Genomic DNA, 6,431 nt, shown 5'->3' on the forward strand with positions numbered 1-6,431 from the left:
TGTGCTGTGTGTCTCTGGGCTCTCCCTCCTCCGTGTGGACCTGTTTCCTCTCTGCACATCAAGGCAAGGGGACCAAGGGGCGAGGCACAGACAGAACCAGACAGGAAAGTCCGCACTCTGTGTTGCCAACGGCTAGGCAGGGCCTGACCTTTGACCTCATTGCTCTTGTTCCCCCAGGCGGCCCGGCCAAGCGAGGGGACCGGAGGGCCACCCCTGTGGACACTGCTGGAGCAGTTCTGTGGCACAGTCACCACCGCTGCCAACCTCTCAGGTACACACCCCGCAACAGGGCCCAGTCCATGGTTCTGGGCCTGTTTCTATCTGCACCTTGCTGGGGTTTGTGGGCAGGACCCATCCCCGTAAACAGGAGGGCCGGACAGGGAATCTTCCTCCCGACTGTTCGCTGTTTCGGTACCTGAAGGAGGCCGCCAGGCTGTGATTTGGGAGCTCTGTACTTTCAAACTCGGGCCCCACCAGCAGGTAGAAAACACATCTTCCCGTTGCCGTGGCTACAGGTGTCACCTCCCAACAAGGACTCAGGAAGCAGCAGCTGAGCCCCTGGACTCTGACCCCCTCAGAGCTCTCAGCATCGGGTTCAGAAGCAGGGTCAGCTGCTGCCCAGCTCAGAGGTCCCTGGGTGCTCACAGGCTCCGGAGACGTGTTGCTCCACCTGCCCTGGGCCCCATGTCCCCAGATCTCATCCGCCAAAGCAGCAGGGCTGAAGATGCTGGGGGAGGAGTGGTCACAGGCCAGGGGCTGCTGTCTAAGCTCCAGAGATAAGGGCCCAGCATAGACCCACCTGTCTGCCTGCCTCACGAAGGAGGGGCCACAAGCCCCGGCGTGGGGGTCCGACAGATCCGAGTTTGAATCTTAGCTCTCACCCTGCAGCGATGGCCCTGGACAAGTGGCCCGTCGGGTCTGCTTCTGTGTCTGTTAGCAAGCGAGCCAAGTCCATGTCAGCGGTTATGGTGTCAGCAGCCAGTGGTCAGAAGATGGGCCCCATCTCAGGCCACCCTAACCTTCCCCTCCTTGGAGTTCTCTGGCCATCTCCCGGCCCTTCCTCCCCCTCCATTCTGTGGTACAGGCCCCGCCCTTCCTGCGGTCCCTGGCTGTGGGACCCCATTCTCTCTGTCCCTGAGGCATGCAGAGAGCACCCCATATTTCCCCCCAGGCAAGGCATCCCCCTGAACAACTTCCCCGGGCCTTCATCCATTCACAAAAGGGACACACATGGCTTGTACACAACTCTAGGCGCTATTTCGGAAACAAAGAAAAGAGCCCGTCCTCCTTAGCCCAGAGCGCCAATGTTTCCCTCCTAGTATGTATGCCCTGGGAATCCGTCTCTGTCCATCTGTCGAGCCTCACAGTTCTTTCATCTGCTGTTAAAAACAGAACAGGGCTCAACATGCGTCCCTGGTTTGGTATCCCCCTTCTCCCCCTTTCCCACCAGACTGAACATGAACTATTTATCTGCCTCAGGGCAGGTGATGCTGCCTCCCAGCCAGTGCGGGCATGATGTTCCTTTCATTAGCCAGGGCCCTGGGGTGGACGTATGGGAAGTCCCTGTCATGTAAGGGACCCAAAGGCAATCATGTCCTCTTTTCATGTCTGAGTATCGTGAAACTGCACCATGACCAAGCCGCGAAGTTCAAAAACAAACAGCAGCAAATGAGGTATCGTCCACGTGGGACCAAACTGGAAACCAAAGAGCACGGGAATGTGACACATGGTTGCCCAGATAATGCTCCCTCTGGGCAGGAGGGCACAGAGACATACGCCCGTGACTAGGACTGATCTCGCTTGGGGTCGGGTGGCTGGTTCAAGGGTGTTCATTGTGTTGACTGCTACCTATAAATGTCCATAAATGTCTAAAATAGAGTAAAGGCAGGCTGTGCGTGGACTGGGGATGGGAAGGGGTCATGAATCAAGGTTGACCGTCAAATTATATGTGCGTGCACACACACACACAATGTCAAAAAGCCCGCAGCAACTTCAGACAGGCCGTAAGTGGGTTATCTCTGGTTCCATCAGCCCAGCTGCCTCTATGTGTATTTGAGAAAGAATCGAACACAGACGGCGAAGCTTATTATGCACTCAGCTAACGTAAACAGGCTGGATGAATGGATTTAAGAATCCCTCAGAGGAACTCTAGGAGCCCGCCCCGGTGGCCTAGTGCTGCTGCTTTGGGCTGCTAAACACATGGTCAGCAGTTCAAAACCACCACCTGCTTTGAGGGAGAAAGATGAGGCTTTCTATTCCAGAAAAGAGTTGCAGTCTCAGAAACCCACAGGGGCAGTTCTACCCTGTCCTAGAGAGTCGCCATGAGTCAGAATTGACACGATGGCCGTGAGTTCCTTTGTTGGTTTGTAGAGGGACTCTCCAGGGAGACATCGGCAAACACGTCTACAGGCACGCCACCAGGGCTGGTCAGATGGGAAGAGACACTTGGTCCAGGGGAAAGAGACTTGGGCTTTGGGTAGTGACTGGTCGAGCCCAGGAGGGGGGAGCCAGGCGGCTGTTGGAGCTGGTGAGAGAGCAAGACCAGCCTGCCTGACTCAGGGAGTCCGAAGGAAAGGTAGAAGGAAAGACAGGAAATCCAAACCAGTTGCTTTTGTGAGTGGATTCTGCTTCGCGGCCATCCCACATGTGTGAGAGAATTGTGCTCAGCGTCAGGCAGTTGAGCCGGAGGGATGCAAGTGGCAGGAGGTCTGTGCTGAAGTGTTTTCCCAGCTGGGATCTTCACAGAAGCAGAGCACTAGGGCTCTCTCCCACAATGCTGCTGGGGTGAGGGTGGTGGTGGTGGTGGGGGTCACATGGCCACCCTTGCTACCAGCACAGGGCTGATATTTTGGAAGGGCACCACTAGGCCTTTCTTCGGACGCATTTCTGGATGGGGTTGAACTGCCAAGCTTTTGGTTAGCGGCCAAGCACCAAATCACGTATGCCTCCCAGGGTCTCTTCTGGGAGAGGAGACAGCCCCACATCAGACACCACACCCAGCCATCTCTGGGTGACAGGCACAGCAGGGGCCCCGCAGGAGGACATAGCCGGGGTGGGAGGAGAGCTGAGTTTCTGATGGAAGATGGGAGTGAGGGGGCTGGACATGCACTCAGTCCTGACAGAGGAACCCTCATAGGTGAGGGAGCCGTCAAAGGATGACAGGCTGTTTGGGAGGGTGCCTCAAGTTGAGCACAAGGGAGAGGATTGGGGCCAGCCCCTCACGAAGAACATCCTGAAGCAAGGAGGTGACTCTCTTGCTACACTCATTACAAGAGTGTCATCCCAAGTGACACTCGGCCCTGAGAGTGCCCTGAAGACATCTCCTCCTCCGTCACATGGATGTAGGCTTTGGAGTAGGGAGCCAAGGAGTGGGGAGCCAGGGGCTGGGAAGGGGGGCGGGGGTGCACCTTCTCCTTCCCTGGGGCTCCATTTCCCCATCAGTGAGATGAGGGGCTGACATGAGGTGATCACAGAGGTGCTTCCTGGTCCTGTGGTTTGAGAAAAAACGAGCAGGTGGAGCAGGGGCAGGGTCTGGCCTGGAAGCTCTGGCCCCAGGGCCTCCTGGTGAGGGGATCATCTTCAGCCACTTCCTGAGGTCCCATCAAAACCCCCTCCATCCTCTCCACAGGCCCATCATAATTTCCACAAACCCAGGGCTCACTCCTCCCTCTACCAGCGCCCTGTCGTCTGTCCAACCCAGGACAATCCCTCAGAGCCACAAAGACAGGCTCTGTCCTCATAAGTCCTGTACAACTGATACTCAAGGAGAAGAGATGGGGGGGGGGGCGGTGATCTTGCAAAGACGGTGTGATCCGAGGTTTCTGAGGAGCTGTGTGCACCTATTGCAAGCCGTGTAGCAGGTGCTACCTGACAGAGCATTCTCTGAGTTTCCCTGAGACCATCTATTGCTACCAAATAGAAGGCAGGAGGTGGACCATGGAGGTGGGGGGGGGGGGCGGATGCAGGGCCTCGGAGGCACCCTGCTCCCCACATACTGCTTCACACAGGTGTCTCCACTACACCTAACACCTCTGTGCACTTTTTTGCCAAACTGTCCCTGTCCTCCCCAGCTAGGACACAAATATGTCCTACCACCCCGACCCCCACCCCCAGTGTTGGCTGAGCTTCTCCGTAACCTGTTCACAAACATGACCGTGAACTGTAAAATCAATACGCTGCAGTTTCTCCCGGGCCCCTCGAGAATCGTGCCTACAATGAACAAGAGCCCTGAAGAAATGACCCCTGCTCCAGGGAAAGCCAGGGAGCCTTGGGATCTGTGGGTCTGGTCATTCGAGACCCAGAGGCACTGTGGGATTTGTCACCACAATGCTGACTTCTCAGAGGGACCTTTAGGACAAGTGCCCTTCCAGTTAGGAGCAACTCAGGTCAGTTAAGCCAAGGGTTGTGTTCTGCAGCAATGTGCATGGGAGAAGTGAAGTCCTTGGCTTCCGGTCACTGGACACTCGCCACCTCCTGAGAGGGCCACTTCCCCTGGGCAGTGGCTCTGGTGACAAGCACATTAGTAACTTCAGCTGGCTTGGCTTCGCCCTCTCCCCCTGTGAATGGCCCTGGGTCATGCCCAAAGGAAACTTTCCCAGGGAAGTCATGGCTGACCCAGCAAGAGCCTGGGCTGGGGCTGGAGCTGGGGCTGGGGCTGGGGCTGGGGCTGGGGCTTGGGTTGGGACTCAACCTATCGTCTAAGCTCCTGGCACTTGTGAGAGAGGTCAAGAGACCTTTGCCCTTGCGCTGTCCAGAGCAGGTTTCTGCTATCCATTCAAGAGTCAGAGAGCAGACCTGGCTGGAGGGTCTGCACCTTGTAACTGCCAGTCAACAGGCCTTGGAGAGAGTCCGGCGCTTAGCACCCTGTTCATGTCGTGTGTGTGTGTGTGTGTGTGTGTGTGTGTGTGTGTAACTCCCTCCTGCCCTGTCCAGGGCATAGTTCTAGTGCAGGTCGCAGGAAGAAGCTACCTTCCTTGGCACCTTGGATTCCCAATGGAGCCTAGCAGAGACAGGGCAGGCTACCTAGGCAATAAGGGAAGTACAGGCTTACTTACTAATCTGTAGTGAACATGCTCACCTGTGTTTCACCAGCTTTGGTGAGATACATGTGAAAGTGTTCACCCCGGATTAGTAAGCAGGCATTAGTGAGTTCATGCTTCCCTACTCACTGGGAAGTCTGTCCCTGTCAGGAACTGCAATTTTGAAAAGAGGCTTTGATTCTGTTGGAGGGTGTGTTAGGCTGGGTTGACTAGAGAAACAGAGCCAGTGACACTCACACATGCGTAAGAAAGAGCTTGACATCAAGGAAAGAGCCCAGCCCAGTCCAACTCAAGTCCATACATCTGGTACTAGTCCAGGAGTCCCTCTTCAGACCCACGCAGCCATGTGCAATCATGCAGAATGCAGGAGGATCACAGGCCGGTGGGTGCAGAGTAGTTAGGATCCAATGGCGGTGGAAGCATCAGATCTCAGCCCCAGCAGGAAGATGAAGGCAGAGGTCTGGCTCGGGGTCGGGGTCGGGGTCGGGGGAGGTTCCCAGGGCCCTCCTTATGAGAAAGCCATGCCCACAAGAAGTCATCATCAGGCTGTCCTGATGCACAGGCTAGTCTCCACCCCTACACTCTTATTTATCTTGCGTCTGACATGCGGCTATGTCACTACCACAGAGGGCGCTGTGGGTCGGGAGAGACAAATGCTAGCCTAACTTACAGGCTGCATCTTTGATGTGGTGGGAAAAAGAGGTGGACATTTCACTGTGGATTAGTAAGCATAAACCAGGTCATGCTTACCTTGTTTGTTGGATGATCCTGTACTATTTATGGCCACTGCTGGTCTAGGTACAAGTTCCCAAACTTATTTGGACTATGACTACCATTCCCTTCTCAGGGGAAAAAAAAAGATTCTCAGTGTCCCCTGGCAGACATGTGTTCTACAGCCGGTAATCCTGGATAAGGTGTGGGTATCTGCGTTGGCAACATCTCTGGATCATTCCAACGCACCCCTCAAGGTATAGCCCACTTTGGGAAACACTGTTCTGGGGACACACACACCACCACCACCACCACCACCCCCTTCCTACTGTTAGCCTTGCCCAGTGGCCCAGCTCACTCCTTCTCCAGTCTCTTTTCACCAAGGCTGGTTCACCCTCCTAAATCACTGCAACCTGGCACTTCCCTCCCTCCCTGCTCCCACTGCCCGGTCAGAGGTCTGCGCACCCAGGCCACTGTACCTCACGATCTCATCAGGTGGCTCCCCTGCTTTTCTCCAGGACCCTCCCGTCTGTCTCCTTCCCCGAGCCCGAGCCCCGGAAGGGCTTCTCCCGAGCGCCGAGCGGCACGCGGACTCGCTGAACCCCGCCTTCGACAGTGGCCCCTCCGCCACACGAGGGCAAGAAATCAGGCGGAGAGCCGCCCCGCTCGGGTTGGAAGGGA

At 56.1% G+C, this 6,431-nt stretch overlaps 1 pseudogene; it reads left to right on the plus strand.

Moving 5' to 3' along the window:
- LOC142456021 (gamma-aminobutyric acid receptor-associated protein-like 2 pseudogene) overlaps positions 1-6,350 on the plus strand; it is a 47,123-nt pseudogene extending 40,773 nt beyond the window's left edge.
- The last annotated feature ends 81 nt before the right edge of the window (positions 6,351-6,431 follow it).

Source organism: Tenrec ecaudatus, chromosome 9 (assembly GCF_050624435.1).
Source record: "Tenrec ecaudatus isolate mTenEca1 chromosome 9, mTenEca1.hap1, whole genome shotgun sequence".
Taxonomy (NCBI): Eukaryota; Metazoa; Chordata; class Mammalia; order Afrosoricida; family Tenrecidae; genus Tenrec; species Tenrec ecaudatus.